We start from the raw sequence: 18592 nt of genomic DNA, 5'->3' as shown, positions 1-18592 counted from the left end.
TTGAAAGAGAAAGCGTGAAGTGAGAAATTGCGCCACCACACTGTGCTTCGTGTCAAAGAGCTTAGATGACAGATTGATGGGATGAAGCAATAACAGAGCTAAGTGAGGAAGGGGCTGAATCCAGGGAAGGGGGATCTGTGGGGGATCCCAGCGTGGCATGGCAGACCGTTCCGGGATCTGAGATGGACTCCCTGCAGACCTTCCGGGCAGAGCCGGTGCAGGTCAGCGCTCTTTGATTCTAGCTGAAAAGCCAGAGCTCAAGAGAAGATCTGCTTTACTGAACATGGCACGGTGGCTCCAGTGGTGATGTTTGTGTAATGTTGTGAGAAGCTCTGTGGGCATTTTTGTTCCATGACGTTTGTGTTGAATGTGTTTACATAGCAAGTTACTTAACTATACAGTTGAATTAAGTGATGAATCTATTATGAGTCCATGAGCTTAGACAAGATGAAAAAAAAAGAGTTTTAATTGCATTGCAACAAAGACATGCGCTGCAGGCAAGACATTTCCTCTTTAACTATTTACTCAATTTTCAAAATTGAAAAGTAGCCTGTCAATGCTCAGTGTTTTGGTAGGGCACATTGATGGAGTAAATATTTATTTATTAATTTATTAAGTGCATGTTATTATTGTGCTGAGTTATATAATACATATTAATTAAATAATGAACATCCAATTGACATATTGTAGATATATATATGTGTGTGTGTATATATATATGTATATATATTATTCAGTCCCATTGTGTTGATTTTATTTTAGAAGGCTCACAGTTTATTTATTTTTTATGATGAATAAAATTAATTTCTATCATTTTTATCTTCAATTATGGTCTCATAGAACAGAACCTTCTACCAACAGTTCAAATAAATGTGACGCTCCTACAGCCCTGTGTTAGCGGTCCGAATTTAGCTCGACTGCCACAGGCCCACTGTACATTGTCAAGAGGTTTGGAAACACTTTCATTAAATCATCTACTCAAGGTGGCGATGCTTCACTGCCATATCTGTTTGCTTGTCATCTTTTCTGTGAATGGCACGCAAATGCCAAACACCTCAACAATACATGTATTACCGCATTGATGATTGTCACAATGTGGTGAAAGGAATACACAAGAGAACACAATAGAATACACAAAAGCAGAAGGCAAGTGCTGCAATCCATGATGAGATATATCAACACAAGAACATATTAATCCAGCATACTATATTCAAGACTGGCACCATGAGTGCAGAGTCTATTTGTGGCGCTAGCTGAGGGTATTTAAAGCCACAGTCACAATGTTGAAAATATTGTGCTGCTGTATTTAGTGTTGGTCTTCAAGTGGCTCATTGAAGTTAAGTTATAAATGATCACGTTTAGAGTGTGGCCTAAATTGTAATAGCAAATGTATTATTATTTAGATGACTTTGATTATTTGCCACACATGCAAACATTTCAGAAAAACTAAAACAAATAAATAAATAAATAAATACTAATTAATACAAGATCCAAGACCTTGATATACGTCAGTCGGCCATCTTGTTAATTGAGTTTGGCACTGATTTAGGTTGTGGTAGTTTCTGAATTAGATTATTGTACTCTGTAGTTACACTTCTGTGAAAATATTTCTTTGGCAAACCTGGCTCTGTACCAGGATTAAAATTAATCTTCACTAACATATTGGGTATGACTTCAATCAATGTCACTGAAATGTGACATAAATTTTCTCTGTATATATGATGTCATTTTCTATCCTGTGAGTTAAAGCATGCATTGGTCAATGTTTGGACTAATATCGTATTTATTGCAGTAAAAATGACCCAAAGGCAGGATCATGTGTGACTACATTCCCCTGACACAATGCATTTTCTTGCAGTGTCTTAGCAACTGGTACTGGGGCTTCTGGATTATCCAAATGGCACTGTCAAGCTCCAGCGGAGGAAGGCTTTGGACAGAATATACTTTTGCTTTCACCGAAAGCAAAGTTTCTCAACTGAGGAGGCGTCTGGAAGACTCAGGGTAAGTTGTTGCCGGCGTCAAATTTTATTTCTTTATTTATATATTTCTTATTGTTTTCGGTGTTCCAACAAGACACAATCACAGTGAAAACACCTTTTTTTTGTCTGCTCTCTAGCCTACAAAAACCATGTTGCAAACCATTTTTAACTAATCATCACTTTAAAATATGTCTAACTTTTGCATGACGTTGAATTGTGCAAATCATATTCCGTACTGAATTATTACATATCAGTTTGTTTTGTATGGGCCACAGTCAGACATCTGTTGCAACACATGCTCTCTTCAACATTCCAACTTATTTTGACTGCATCATCCAAAGACTTGGGATACAAACATTGTATCAGTGAAGTTGGTTATTGCATTTTAAGAGTTCTTGCTATGGCTAATGCCCATACTGGGGTTACAGTTTTTTATTATATTCCACTATAATGTCATAGTAAAAGGATTTTTGCGACAGCCTTGACATCATTCCATCCATCTGTGCAGTTGGTTCTTATTTGCAGTGTGGTCGCCAAGACAGCAGCCCAAGTCAAGAGGCCTGGACTGCGCACGTCCTCCAGCTCAATACCCTGACTGTCCCATGTCAAAATCTCACTAGAGCGTCCTCCCAGTGTCACATTATTAAACACTTGTTGACCCAAAAGCATTGACAAACTGCTGAAATCACCTCTCAATGGAGAGCGGTGGTTTTACTTTGTGCCTCTCTGATTGATGATCTTACCCCATACCCAGGGAGTCCACCTGAGGAAAACTAAGTTTTCACTTTATATCGTGTTTTGTGGATCACTGCACAGACTGATGCAGTTTCATCTCTAAAACACAATCATCTACTTGACTGAAGCACAAATCAGATAATGAAAAAAAGGCATGACAATCACTTTATAGTTGTTTGATGGTCTAGTCTCGACTTCTTTATGATCATTTTGCACATTATACACTGTTGCTCATTCTTTTCTTGATACATAAGTGCATATGTGTGCTGGCAAAACACTTACCAGATAATAGTTTTATTAAAGGAAAAAAAGAGATGCACTCAAATAGCACAGGCTTGTTCAAAAGAGCTCATTACACATGGCTTTACAAAAACGCATCACACAATCAAATCAGTAGAACAACTTTTGGATCATGGAGAAGTCTTTATACAGGGAATTTAAGTTTGGTCAAAGCGAGGTCTAGGCCACCTGTGACGTTAGCTTAGCAGTATTCCCAAGTTGTCAGTACAGAAGCAGTTTTCTTCAGCAAAACCCAAACAATGTTGAATGAATACTAACGACGCATTGAAAGGGATTTTAGAGATTCAGTTGTTCACTGTTTTATGAAGTCAAGTTTTCCATTTGTTTTGCCTGTTCTGTATTTCATGGGCCACACGGGCTGCTGCAGTTAGAAGCCCTGTACCTTCAAAGCCTTCTGAATCCAAATGGAATTCTTGAATACTATCAAAAATTAACCCTTCAGGAATTTTTCATAGAAAACTATTTCAAAAGTTTGAGAAGAAGCTTCCGTTTAATGGTGTATAACATTGCTCTTACAAATGTTTATTGTCTTCAGGATCGGAGTCAGTCAAATTTTCTCTCTTATGCTCCTCCTGAGAAACTACAGTACTACCTCCCTCATCTCTGCGACCGCAAAACTTTGATAGAAACACACCCGCACAGTAAATGTTGCTCAGATTGAAGTTACAGGTGTCCAACATCTGCTTGTGTAAAGCAATAGCTACACCAGGCTTCTTATGTGCAGCTGAACTTTTTTAATGCAACTTGCAATCTTGCATTTTTGCTACTTTTGCTTCTAAAGGGTTAATCATTTGTTTCTACGGTAGTCCCTTAATGAACATTCCCTGAAAATAAACATTTCAGGAACCTTTTCCAGTTCGAAAGATGCATTACCTTCTTGGCGGTGTTAGTCAAGAGTTTATAATAACTCTCTTATAATCAACGAAGATTTTAACAAACTACTGTATGAATGAAAATGTTTAAAGGGTGTTTAATATATTAATAAATTAGTCTGAAAAACTCAATGGTTAAAGACAGCTGAGATCATCGAGTTATGCTGACAGAACAAGTGTTTGGTTTGGTTGTCATGGTAAAACGCTGGTGGATCACTTCCTCACATTTCTCGTTAATATTACACCAAGATCGTATTCACAAGAGTCACTTCCTGCAGATGAAGAAACTCGAGCACAAGACACTCTCTAGATAACAAGCCTTGTTTGGAGATACAGATAGTGGGCTGTTTAGGGCAAAATGGCTCGCACACACACAATACACACTCTAATTCATGGGATTGATAGAGCCCCTTGTTTCCCCAGAGCCTGCCACTATATGACCTGTAATGTAATTACAGCAGGAGATTTATGCATCTCTACAGCAGCCCAGAACCTGATCCCTGTTGTGCCTGGAGTTGGGCTCAAAGCCTTTTCTCTTTTCAGCTGGTCTTGATCCAGATCTGGTCTCTGTCAGTGTGAAGAGCTGCTCACTGCCTAATGGACGGCTGTATGGACTTGTGTCATGTACTCAACAATAAAACAAGAATTTACACTCCAATCACATAGTTTAGAATATGAATAGTATTTCTGGTTATGACTACGTCTAAAGACATCCTTTTCATATTATCAAGTGATTTTGCTCATTGTCGGACAGATGAATGTAGGTGATCCACGTGACCTCCTGAGGTGACTGAGGTAACCACAGTGCTCACCAAAATGTTAAATTTCACGACTTCTCTGTCAGCTGATGGTCAGAGCTCGAGTTGATTGCATTGTTTAAACCATTCTTTTCACACGTCTAGTTATTATATTGTGTCTCTGCCTCTTCTTTGGAGAGAGAAATACCTAACTATGCAACCTCTTTCCTGCACTCAGCATTTGTGTCTTAAGTGAGTCTAGTTGAGCTTGATGGTAATCATTAACAACCCCGAGCGTTGCTTTGCCTCCCGCTGAGGAGGAAATGTAGGAGTGTCTCTTCTTTGTCACATTGGTAGAGGAATCCAAAACTTCAACTCCGAAAATGCTATTTTCTTCTCAGGGACTCTATAAAACAAAAGGCATCATGGATAACTCCGCGCCACAACATCTCAGGGAGAACCAGTCATCCAGAAATGTGGGTTTAAAGCGTCTTCAGAGACCCCCAGCTTGGAGGAGACGTCAGCTCAGCACCTGGCCTCCAGACGGCTCCCTGACTTTACACGCGGTGAGTCCATCCTTGCCCACCCACCTTCTGTGTAATCCCTATCGGAGCAGTCTACTGCCGCCACCGCCCACCACTGCAATATTGTGAGTGAAAGACACGTCAACTGCTGTTGAATGAGCCTCATGTAGAGAACATAAGAGAGAAGATCCATACGAGCTGCAGCATCTGTCCACCTCTTTGACACTAATGAATGTTAAGTAGGTTTGCCACTGGTGTGCCACTGTCCCACTGGTCATTGTGGCGGCCGGTTGCATTGGGCTGCGCTTTTGTCGGGGTGCGCCAACCCCCTCTGGGAGATCCGAAATGGTGCGCTGCTTACTCCTGCATGCGCAATCCCGGCACCAATAGTTGCCATATTGATCCCCCGTGCCTGCAGATTAAAGAATAAAAGGAGCTCTGTTTTGCCAGCAGGGGTCCCTACTGACTCCCAGTGCTCATTTCAGGGTCACAGGATCCTTGCAGTCCCCTGACCCGAAGCCCAACATGAACACACACAAACACCGGTGGAAAGCAGCGCAGAAACCTTTCCAGGGATGAAACCCATTAAACAGGATTGGTGGGATGCTCACATTCATGGCTCATTATAGCTGACCTCAGGCTTTCTCTCCCTCACGCCGCCTGCTCCTCTCCTGTGTGTCTAGCTCTAACCTGACCACAGCCCTGCTGAGGTGGTCACCCTGGCCTTTGTGTGCCACTGATAGCTCGGCCATTTGCTTGATTGTTTTTCTGAACTGGATCCTCTTGGATCTGTTGTGTTGCGTTGCGTCGCCGGGCTCCTGTTGTGTGCAGCTTCACGTTTTTGTTAGTTTTAGAAAGTGTGCCCCCCTTTTGTTGCTCAAATGTTTTTTTATCACAATATCCAATTAAAGGCAACATTAAAATGAATTGTTCATCTTTAGGCAATTACCTGATCACCTTCAACCATTAAACACATGGCTCCAACTTTACCCATTACTCAAGTTATTGTTTGCAGAAATGTTTCGATATCCGTCACATGAATGACCCGAATGTAAGTGCATGCCACCTATTGCCTCTCTGTGACTATGTTGTTTCTGTGGTCCCCTTTTAGAGCACAGGTGCACGGCCAAGACATAGATTCATCATCCTTTGGTCAGATCTAATTCACCATCTTGTCAGATATTGGCATTTTGACATTTGAGTGAAAACACAACTTCAAATTTTATGTCAAACAACAGATTGGACCATGCTTCTGAGGTCATTCTGACTGTGATAATTACTAACTCGGACGAATCTGATCTCAAAAATTGATATGAAAAATAAATGAATTAATTAAATGATAACACGGAAATACATTGTCAGGACAGCACGTACATCCTGAACTTAGAAACTGGGCTCATTCTGGCTTCTCGACGGAAAGAGTAGTTACATTATAATAATACATTATATTAGAACTAATAATATAATGTATTATTAGTTAATTCATAAGACATTATCATACATTTATGCGACCTTATAGAAGACGTTACAAACATCCATAATCATGCATGACAACGTTTAACAATGTTTAAGTTAAGTATTATAAGGGTTAGGGTTTGTGAGTCGTGAGTAAGTCCAAACTTTTAATACTTTACAAACCTTGTTACCACACATGATTATGAACATTCATAACATGTTCTATAAAGCCATATTTGACATCATGACTTTTCATGGGTGTACTAATAATGCCTCTTTTAATGTGGAAGAATTGAGGATGCTGATGCCGGTCTCACCTGGTGCATTAATTTTTCTGCACTGAACTGGATTTTTCTGAGTGAACGTTGGTGCAGGGTGCAGTGGGGCAAGAGCCAGGAAGCGGAAGGATACAGTCATCACAAATTTGGTGAAACTTAATAAAATGCAGTGTGTGGACATTTTGAATTGGAGCTCTAGGACTTGGGAAAAAACATATTGAGTTTCACCAAATACAAATATGAGGTAATTATGCTAATGGAGCCAGCTAGTCTTATTGGGCATCCCAACCATCTGGTGCTGGGGTGTCAAACTCAATCTCTCTATCATGCTAGGGGCCAAACCTTTGGTACATTGTCATGGTAAAAACAGAGTCCAAAAGTCATGCAACATCGGCCTCTGTTTTAACCACTATATATCAGTATATGATGGTTAAAAGTATGTGTCATACGTCAGGCTTGAAGGCAGACCACGGTATCGATAGAAGAACTTTCTCATGAGACTCTTACTGTGCAAGGATTTGTGGATAGGTCTGCTCCTTTTTCCGTCTCTGTTTTGGTCTGTTGAAGGCCATTTTTGAATAAAATCGTTCCCAAATTTCAATGGTTGATTGAATCCTGCTATTTAGTATTGGGTTCAATGGAGATACCTAAGGGTGAAATGAAGTTGATATATCTTTGGGTGGACACTCTCTCCATTTAGCTCCCTCTCTTTCACTGTTGTGTCCATTTCAGACTGATTAAATGTCTATTAATGTGGCGGGAGTGGCGACTGAGAGTAATCAGGTGAAAGTGAATTAATGAAACATGGAGCGCAGAGACAGAAGGACTCCCCTGAGAAAGACAAGCAGATGGAGGCAGAAGTCACGGGAGCAAAGCAGAGTGGGAGAAAGGATCAAGCAAAGACCATGAGCACTTTGGCGATTAGCTCCAAATTGGTAATTTGATCTGACTCTGTCCACCTTCTAGTTATTGATGAGGCAGACTGTGTTCCGCTGCGTTCCCCCCTGCTGGCGCCCAGTGGCACTACAGCCCCTCCCATTTGCTGATGTCCTGACTGCCCACGCCCTCAGGAAGCACCTACAGCTGACATTTCAATGGAAAAAGGAGAAATCAAATAGAAAACCCATCTGCTGGGAATCTCCTTAATCTCATCATCTGAATGAACACGGAAAATAGGGCCAGCAATCACTTTAGCTAGACTGTATCCGATTAGGGCATTTGTTTGCGTTGAAGGGTTAAATTCTGACATCAAAAGCTCAACAGGGCCATTTATTTATCCTTTGACTTTTGTGTCTCCTTTCTTGGACGAATAAAATTGATTACAATTCGTCCGGAGCCTATTTTGATTAAAGCTTTCTCAGGTGCTATTCAAGCAATATATTAAACATGTAAATAGCAGACGTGACAAAACAAATGCTATTATGATATTTTGTCTAAAATGATGCATGCAACGGAGCTCCTACTGTACCCCAGCTCTGAAGGAGCTGCAGTCTACCTGTCTATGAAAAGTCCCTGACACTGTGCCTTCCTGTCATGAGCCACATGTGAAGGGTGTCACATGATCATCAGTGCGAAGTGGCTCAGTACTCCTCGGTTGTTGTCTGATGACACAATTATAGCAAATGTTTTTATAGTGAATTTGAAAGAATGTGAATCAAAGAAGTGTTGAATTAAAAAATGAAAAATCAAATAAAGAAAATGGATTTACAAAGTCAACTTGAATTGTGCAATTCAGCTGAAAAAAAAATTACTGAATTATTTCGAATTATAAGAATCATTGAATTCAGTTATTCATAACAGTTACAAACAGTTACAACATAAAAATGAATTATTGAATTCAACTATTTTAAAAATCCACCTTTGAAAATTCAAACTTTTGTATTTAACTATTCTGATGGCACACATATGCTTCCATCCATTTTGAGCTGTAAATAGCCTGCAAGGATTAGATTTGACCTGTTTTTTGTCGGCAATTCTCAATTCTCACTGGTCAACCTCTTCTCTGAGAGTTACGTAAAGCATTCTCTTAAATATGACTGCTATCAACCACTTGATGCACTGACCCTGGGCTTGACTTTACATCCATGGTGTTATCATCAAGGAGGTCTGTTGAGCTTCGACCACTCCGACGATGTGCTCCAGTCGTTCAGTAATTGATAATAATAAAGGCACCTGTCAATGCTGGCAAACTTGTTTCTTGGGTAATGCATGAAATGAGGCACAAGTCTCTGCTGTAGCAGTTTGAAGCAAGACAATGCTGCCTTCTTGCCTTCCATGATGGCATGGAAAGATTGTTTGGAACTAAGCTATCTAATTCACACTAGCATGCGAATGGAACTAGGAACGCACGTGTGTGCACATTAAGCACCTTTGCCCTGCCGCCCCAGCAGGACCCTTCACCCATCGCCCCCCCTCCCCTTTGAGGTTACAGACCTTCAATAAGAGGTGAATCTTTGGAGGGTTTCCTCTCTCGCACCCTGGAGGGGATCGATTCTTGGGCAGACCTAAGCATTCTGGGAGCTGCCATCAGGTGCAAAGAGAGATGGATGAGCAACTCCGGTGACTGCTGGTGAGGTGTCACCAGTGATGGATGAGTTAACATGGTGCCCCCTGCTCTGTGGGTTAAACTGACCATAGGAAGTTGAATAAATGATACGTGAAGAAACAGCAGTTTGCGAAACTAAACAGATGGCACTAAGTGTTGGCGTGGGAGAGCAGACTCCATCACTCTCTCTTCAGTCTTTATTCTCCCATTCTTGCGCTTGTGTGTTACAGCAGACCAAAAATCATGACAGATTTGCCAATAATGTACTAGTCTGAGTTTCAGCTATGACAGCATGACTCCACAATTGTTTCACCCAGTCATTGTTTTCACAGAGTCACTTAAACCATTTCCGAACCACTTTAATTGACAAATCGCCATCTAATTTTGATTGATCTCCCTGCACGAGTGTGGACATGTTGTTTCGCCTGCTCACGGTTGTCAGAATGTGTTTCCTGTGTCTTTGCAGAGACCGACGGATGTCCTCCTTGTCACTAAGGCCATTTTGTGGGAAAGAGGGCGCAGTCACAATACGGTGAGTCCCTGTGCAGGCTATTTTTTGTGTGGCTTTTTAAAAGCCACTTAAGTTCAGTTATTCTTCTTCTTATTGTCCAGTCTGCCGCTATCAATCATCACACAATAAAGTCATTATATGGTCACTTTCTGTTCAGGAAGTGGGCTGTCTGAAGCTATTTTAGAAACTGTTGCTTCTAGTGAATTAGATAACAGTTGGGACAAAATTGCATCTTAGTAACGTGGATGCAATTCTGAACTTTTGAACGACTGAGGTTCAAAATGATGAACATTACAAAGAATGGAGATGGCTCGACGACGTATCCCAGTTAAAACCGTCAGATTATCAGTTATTTAAAGCAATTTTTAAAACAACAAATGTATGCTGTTTTAACAATAATATGGCACAAATTTAAACTGTGCAATTGATAACAATGTCATAGTTCTGTCTGTTGTAGTCTGTCATGCTCTTTACATTGGAAAGTCTATAAAATAAGAGGATGCATCAGATTTGTTGAATCCATTTATTGGTGGTTTATGTAAAGTTGTCAGTATTTATAATTATTATGGACAACTGAGCATCAGCAAACGCTAAATGTTGACATTTTGAGATTGTTTTGTTGTTGCTGATGTTACATGGCATTCCTGGAGCACCATGTAAGCAGATGCATGTGGAAATAAAAATGAAAATATATATTTTTGTCTCTCACAATAGAACTCCTGCGATTCCATATTGTTATCATCTTATCACTTAGAAACACAATTTACAATTGAAGAATCTAAATGTTCATACTTAAACTTGCACTTTGCCATTTTTATTTGACAGACATCTTCAAAGTTCAAAAACTTTCTTGTCGTATACACCAAAACATGACTCCCTAAACATGTTTCCCTCTCTGAACTACATGAGATTTTAGACATTGTTTTACACATTGTTTTGACATTTAGACATCTGTAACCCATTGAAATTACGTGTTTAATGAAGCCTATAAAGTAAGCGGATGCATCAGATTTGAAGATATTTTCACAATAAAACACACAGACACACTCTCTTTTGTCTCTCCCCATACTCAACCTTCTTTCTTAAGTCTGTCAGTGTGTAGGCCCCGGTTAACAGTGGGGTTGCCGTGGCGACAGCAGAATTGTGTGGGCTGGTTTCCTATCTTGGCCTCTGGTTAAACAAACAAGTAAAGTTTTCAGACAAAGACCCTGGCTGGTCCTTACAGCCTCATTTACATTTTGGACCGCCTTCAGCACTTCTGCATTCAACAGTTCAGCCGTCCGGGCATCAGTGTCTTTCTTCTAAGTGTCTTTACTGCAATTTCTTATAAATCACTGGAGCAGTGGGATGGTAAAGTTGCTACTGTTGCTTTACAAAAACGGTGTCCCCTATCTAAACACACAACCGTCCACGAGAGGCTGTTGACCCAGCGACTTGCTTTATGTACATGTCAGGACTCTGGCACCGTCGCCCCGGGACACCCGCAGCAATGGGTCAGAATGCACAGGTGCTCAAACACAACAAGCATTTCCACCTTAATGCCAGCCCTTTTAGAAGAGGTTCAAATGTTGTTGGCATAGTCATTATACTCTTCTGCTTTGTTTCCACATTTTCCATGCATTCATTTTCAACTGTAAAATATTGGGCCTTTTATCTACCCGCCACTGATGCCCGAGGGGTCCCGAGACATTCTTAATTCCAAAGAGGCTGCGACTGATTCTTGAGGAAACTCAGTTTGACTGGCCGCCTGTGATCCCATAATCAGGACCCAATGATTCATTTGCTTCAGTTGGTGTGAAACAGTGATATTTCCTTGCCTTTATGGGGACAGAACTACACTTCTACAGTAGATGACGATCGCTTCTGGAGTGTTTCAGTGGTCCTGCTTATTTTATTGGACTAACCCCTTCACTGCATGTCCTCGTGACTGTGTTTTATCTGTCTCTTAGCAAAACAATTCAAAATGTTCTCTTTCATTGATGATGGGTGGAGGAATCATGGAGGTGTTCGGGATCATGATCTGGATCCTGTAGACCAGGGGTTCTTAACCTTTTGGATCTCAGGGCCCACCTTTCGCAGAACAAATTTTTTGTGAACAAATTCATTTGTGATCAATACCATATTTAATCTACTTACACGTAAACAAACCAAAACCTTGTGAAATGACATGAAACCATGTGATCACTGCAAAGATATTTATTTGTCATCGAAAAGTCCAACCAGCAGCAGAACCAGGTGCAAGTCATATTCATCAAATTAAAAAAAAGAAAACAAATGAGAAAAATAAATATTATAATACCATGTCTTAATATCTTAAAGTAAAAATAATATATTTAATTTAAACTCAAAATAAAATATAAATAAAGTCGAAATGAAAGTATCGCCATACATTTTCAAAACTGCTTCAACAGGTGCTTTCATGAACAGTTTTTACTGTTGGGGGTACGACATCACTTTCTTTATCATTTTTTCTTTTCAAGATCTTCTCCATAGTTGTTAACTATCACAGATTTGCAGCTGTCAAGTCAATTCAGTGACACACTACTGCCATCATATGTGTCTAATGTATTAAAACTTAGCATCTCGCGGCCCTCACGACTCAAAGGTGTGAAACAAAAAAAAAATTTTAGCGGCCCTTTAGGAGGAGCTCGCGGCCTAACCATGGGGCCCGGACCTAATGGTTAAGAATCACTGCTGTAGACTCCACACAGCCAGTTGCTGTCTGGCCCACACCAGAGCACCAGCTCGACCAAGCATCTTGCTTTCTTCTGCTGGGTTGTGTGACTTCTGGAATGTTAGAGTCACTTATTGTCGCGTTGTGCTTATTTGAATTTGAATCAGAGATTTATCATATGAAAGAAAGTCTGCAATCATGTTGATAAAATACGTTTTGGGTGAAAATCGCTTTATGTACTGTATGGAAATGAGTTGCTTGACGCAGGTCTGTCTTCCTTTCTCGTTCAAATAACATACATGTCAGAAGCTTGTTCAGCCCTCGTCGTCTTTTGGCATTTCTTCGTTAGTCTTCACCACTGTGTCATGAACCTGCTAATTCCCTGTTTACCATGAGTTTGACACTGTTGATCCCCATGTCAGTGCTGGATGTCAGTGCATAACCTCCATGAGTGTGACTGTGTTGTTTCCTAAAAGTAAAGGGTCAGAACACTTCCTTTCACTCCTGCATGAAATTTGGAGTGGTGTCAATCTGTGCGTCGTTGTGTGGTAAAGCGTTGTTTTGGGATGTGGGGCATTCAAAGAGTTGACAGGCCCTCTGGGGCTGCGTGGGCTGCCAAACAGGCTCATTGTCTCTCCATCGAAAAAAAGAAAGTTGCTCTGAACACTAAGCTGCATCTGAGCCTGGCTTCTGACACGAGCTGATAATCAGATTTAGCTCGCTGAATCCGCCGGACTCCACAATGCACCCCACTGTCGCTGCTTCTCGCCAGCATCCCGACCCTTCGTCCACCCACCCTCCCCCCCTGCAGCAAAACTAATTACACCCCACAGAAACACAAATCTCCATGATTTAAAAAGTCACTCTTTTTCAGGGGTTTAACCTTGTTAGTGCCTAAGCCTGGCTTTCTAGTGCATCAGCTCTGTGAAGAATTCTCTGTTCGTGCAGACGCTGGGACATAGACACACTTCTGTCTGCTGCTAGTCATCCGCCTGTCAGAGGGTTCACTCAGAGGCAGTGTCATTAAGCGTGTGTATCAGCGCCTCTATGTTTGCATCTGAGCATCACAGTGGCTGGGGAGGTGAGCGGGGGTGAAGGAGCACACGCAAGCTGGACTTCTGTGGACCATCTGGGCAAACTAATAGACTTCCTACATTCATTCAGCTGCGATACTTCCATGTCTCTATCACAGAGCTGTTGACCGCAAACAGGCCCTTAATGACATTAGCTGTTTCTGGCTGTGTGAGGACAGCGTGTGGGTTGACTGACGCCAGGAGGTCAGTCCTGTTTCCTGGGGGTCTGCGGTGGTCCAAGCGAGCCCACACAAGTGTTTTGGCTCTCATTGGAAACTGAATTATGCCTCCTGCTAATTTACACATGCCTCCCATGGAAGTAGTTTCAAAAGGAAATAATGCATTTGCCTGTAGGAATCATGCAAGTTTACTGTAGTTGGTGATCTTTTAAATTTGACAATGTGTAATGTTTCACTAGTGCTACATTGAGATCAGAGCTAACAAAAAAATAGCAGGTGATACAGTTTCAATTATTTGCCCGTCGTTTCGCCCTCATAATAGTAACAGACATACACTATCTTAAACACACATCTAAGCTCAGCTATGTTGAGGTACTGTAAGAGTCACCGAGTGCCGAAGAGGTGCCACTGGTTCCTAAGTGCAATGGTGATAGTTTTATTTATTTCTCTGCCGCTTCCATGATATTTAGACCAAGAACTAGTCACAGAGATGTTCACTCTGGCCTGGAAAGGTCATAAGGGTTTTTCGTACTATACACTCTGTCCCAGGTCCAAGTTTCTTTAGCTCAAATATGTGTGACGTGAACACAATTTTGTCGCCTGGGAGGTGGATTTCATCTAGGACTGGTACCAGTAGGGTTGAGATATTTTTCCCCAGGAAACAATGGTTCTACTCAGCAGGATGTAGTCTGGTACAATGACGTTATGGTTGCCAAAAAGGGACGTTTGCAGCCCCATCAGACCTTCAGCTTGCTGATGAAGATTTAATAGAGACACACTTCCTCGTGGATCTGAAAAAGTCTTGGGCACTCTAGGTCTATAGTTGCCATATTTTCATGCCACTGGATCCAGTTTGATGATGTACATTCAACATACAGTGCAGTGAATGGAATAATTGGATAACGTCACCTCCGTGACGAGGGCTTGCGCAGACCTGGCTATATTCCACTTGTAATATTATAAACTTATCCGCAGTCAACACACCAACACCTTCCTGGAGTGGTCATCATAGTGGAGAGCAGTCATCATAAATCACATCCTTTAATCTTCTTGTGCGAACCACCTAGATCTGGACCTACAACCAACATCAGGGTTGTTTATTCACAACAAAGACACAAGCACCAACGCACAGTTACTCAAATATTGTCTGTGTAGTATTTTATGTAATGTAGATTGTACCGTAAATGACTCCTCCTGAAGTGTATCTTAGCAGTGGCTAATGCAGGCACAGGCCGCCCGGTGTGTCTTAAGCTGTTTAGATGCATTTAAAAAATCTGCTCTTATCCTGACTAAGCTCACTTTTCTGGGCTGTGATGTAACCCTGGTCAGTGTGAAATTGTTCTATATTACTCAGTCAAAGCTCTAGAGGCACAGTGGAAAAGATGTTTGACAATTGATTCCCTGCAAATGAAAAAAATGGATGGATTGGTACTGTCAGGTACTGTCAAGTGTATTAGTGCAAAACATTATGAAGTTCCAGATTTGTAAACATGGAGATAAATATGGAATGTGATTTCCAAATGTTCCATCGACTAGAGAAAGCAACAGGTGGTAAAGAGGAGGTGGAGGATAACCTGGAAGTGAAATGCAAGGCACAATACATGTGTTCATGACTGGGAGGCAACTGGAATATTGAAGAAGAGAGAGTAGATGTAATGAAAACAGATGAGTTCAGTAATTTGGTGTCAGAAATACAGAGTAATGGACAGAGATCAGGAGAGGCAAGTGCAGGCAGGGGTGATCTGTGACAGAAGAGTGGCAGGTAGAGTGGAAGAGGAGCTTTCAAGGACAGTTGTGAGTTGTGCCATGATGGCAGGACTCACAACTGTCATGCCTGGAGGGACGAGATTAGAAATGAGTACATCAAGGGAACAGCTCATGTGGTGTGGAGACAAAGTTGTTCTCTTCACGTCTTCATAGAAAACATTTTAATTTGGGCAGGTGTTGGGTTGCAAGTGTTAGGGTGTTTTTAATAATCCCATAATGATAAAATAAAGCCATGGAAGCTACTAGTTTCATACCAGTCAATAACTGCCAAATTAAAAAAGCAATGCAATGGAACAGCAGATAAAAAGTGGAATCCAGATCTTGGTGTTTCTGAAGTAAACCTGAAGCACCGAGTAGAAGTGATGTTTCATGTGTGAAAGTGTAAACATCTGCTTGCTGCACATGTAGTATATAATTATGTGCGGGCCTTCACAAAGGCCTGTGTGCCGAGTACAAGCCCAATCATGCTCCACAGAAGGTCACGGGTTTGTCGATGCTCTCAAAGTCTAGTCTCACAAAGCCTGGCTCTGCTTTTACATGGTCCGGAGTGACAGGTAATGAGGAGGCCGCAGGGGAGAAGGGCTGTTGCCAGCTCTCCACAGACTCTTTCTACCTCATTTCTCCCTCTTTACATCTCAAGAATGGAAATCTTTAAAGCCTTAAGATCTGAGAGGAGGGAATCAGTGGAGATGGTGCAGGGATTTAAAATCTGGTCCTCCCTGTGTGAGTCACAGACAGTGACCCCAACTTACTCCCCAATTTTGTCACCCCCGCTATAGTGGCGCAGCTTTGTGTCCAGACAGAAATCTGCACAATATTGTATTATTTGGGAGAGAACTGTAGGTGATCGGATCCAAGCCTGATTATCTGCGTGTGTACTTGTATGGCTATACTTGTGAGGACATTTAGCATCGTGATGACATGTTTGGGTCACTATAATAAAGGTTTGCCATTTGTTTTGGAGGGTTAGGTTTAGGGTGAGAGGCTGGGGAAGGCATTATGCTATGAGATGTCCCCACAAGGAAAGAGGTACAAACATGTACACACACGTGTGTGTGTGTGTGTGTGTGTGTGTGTGTGTGTGTGTGTGTGTGTGTGTGTGTGTGTGTGTGTGTGTGTGTGTGTGTGTGTGTGTGTGCTGGCCCAAGAGGAAAAGTGTGCTTTCACTTGTTGACACAGTTGTCTACTCTTGTTTGCACCCAACAAAGTTCTCATCATGAGATTAATCTTAGCCCGGTGTTTCGTCATTTAAAGAAGGCAAGAAAGGGCCACTGCTGATGGTTGCTGAGCTGTCTTTTCTGTTTTCTTTCTTCTTTCGACACAAGAGGGCAGTGTAGAGGTCTTGCTTCATTGCACCTCAAATGCGGGCGCTTTATCCAGAAGCCTCAGTCGTACTGTACTTGGAACCGGCGACGACATATAAAAAAAAAAAAACATTACTTTTGATAAGTTATAGTTAAAATTTCTCTCTTGAATTAAATTGATAAATAAAAAAAAATGATCAAATTAATCTCCAGACACTCCAATAAAATATTTTAGTTTAATGTCTTCACTTAGTAAAATACCTTTAAAGCATCTTAAATATTGTTTTTCAACAGTGCTTGACATAATAATCTGACAGACACATTTTGGTGCTTTTTTTTGTTAAAATCCTTATTCAAAATTGAGTCAAAAGTTTGGCTCTCTTGGATTTTGAATTCAGCTATCTGCAAGCCAGAGTGCCAAAGCACAGGGAGAATATTTAAGATCCACACATATAGCATGCAGATTCAGTCCAACCCATGGGCTGCCTCCAGCTGCAGTTGAACCAATGACCTTGCTGTCAAGCTGCAGCACTAGCCACTCTACTGCACTGCCAGCACAATATTTGTGTTTTCATCCTTTAGGTTTTGATTAATTCCATGTAGTAAGTATGCAGAAATTTGATTTCATGTAAATATATGTATGTATGTGTCTATACATGGCACAAAACACTATTAATTGTTGGCATATATGAAAGACTTTTGTGAACAGCATTCAAGAAGTGCTATACAAATAAAGCTTCATTATATGTATTTCGATTCTATTTCACCACCTCTCTCAGGCCAAGTCAGAGGTTCAGTCTGAAATGTTGTTATGAACAAGAACCTGGGACTTTTGTATTCCTAATTTCCTACAATGACTCATTTGAGCCACTTCGCTCGCTAATTTGACTTTATTGCTGTGTTTATGTGATATGATATGATATTTCTTTCCCCCAGAAACATGTGAGTCCACCTCACCCCCCTTCCTTGTGTCCACGGTTCCTGTCTCACATGAAAGCCCATCATGGCAGCCACACGCCTCCTTGTTGCCTGGCCCCAAGGTCCAGACTGAACCCTCCTCCTCAGATCAAATCAAGGAACACACTCTATCGGAAACCCCAAACACTTGAGGGTGAGACTCAATAACACAACACCTGTTGCTTTCACTTCATCTGTGATGTCAGAAGGGGGCGCTGACTCTTTTGACTCCTCTCATTAAAAATGTTTTTATGTCGTTCCCCCTCCTGAGGGAAATGCCACCAAGCCCGTCGTTTGCTCTTAATCTCCTGCTGTGATGGCGTTGTCCTGTAAGGAAGTGCCTACAGCGCCGCCCTCCTGGTAGAACTCTGGTGAGAGTGAAAGGCTGAAGCAGGGAGACCTGTGGCTCCTTTCAGGGCTCTCCTCTGATGTGAAGGCATTTTTCCTGCAGCTCACCTCAGCTTTTCAGCAGGGGGCTACATTCAGTGTGTGTGTGTGTGTGTGTGCGGGTGTGAGTGATAGCGAAAGGGGGGGACATTTCTCACCCCTAGATCCAAATACTAATTATCCCACCATATGGTAGTCTGCCTCCTCACAATCATCTCTAACCCTCCATGAGAAGAAACGGCGCTGTGGGTCTGCGCCCTGACACATGTCATTCATATGAACACGCACACAAGTTCACGTTCACTGCCATGGTGC

The 18592-nt window shown here is 41.6% G+C and overlaps 1 protein-coding gene across 7 annotated transcripts in view; it reads left to right on the top strand.

Annotated features, from left to right (window-relative positions):
- The window catches only part of LOC128756728 (uncharacterized), an 86355-nt gene that overhangs the window by 23076 nt on the left and 44687 nt on the right, over positions 1-18592 (top strand). For 6 of the 7 annotated variants that reach the window (XM_053861295.1, XM_053861294.1, XM_053861297.1 and 3 more), the window contains 4 exons: positions 1859-2001; positions 5025-5189; positions 9892-9957; positions 17870-18044. The gene's annotated coding sequence lies outside the window, so the exon portion shown is untranslated. The remainder of the gene's footprint in view (positions 1-1858; positions 2002-5024; positions 5190-9891; positions 9958-17869; positions 18045-18592) is intronic. The other variant, XM_053861296.1, reaches the window with a different exon arrangement.

The sequence above is a fragment of the Synchiropus splendidus genome, chromosome 4 (genome assembly GCF_027744825.2).
Source record: "Synchiropus splendidus isolate RoL2022-P1 chromosome 4, RoL_Sspl_1.0, whole genome shotgun sequence".
Classification (NCBI taxonomy): domain Eukaryota; kingdom Metazoa; phylum Chordata; class Actinopteri; order Syngnathiformes; family Callionymidae; genus Synchiropus; species Synchiropus splendidus.
The sequence above is the reverse complement of the archived record's forward strand: the minus strand, read 5'-3'. Positions and strand labels throughout refer to the sequence as shown.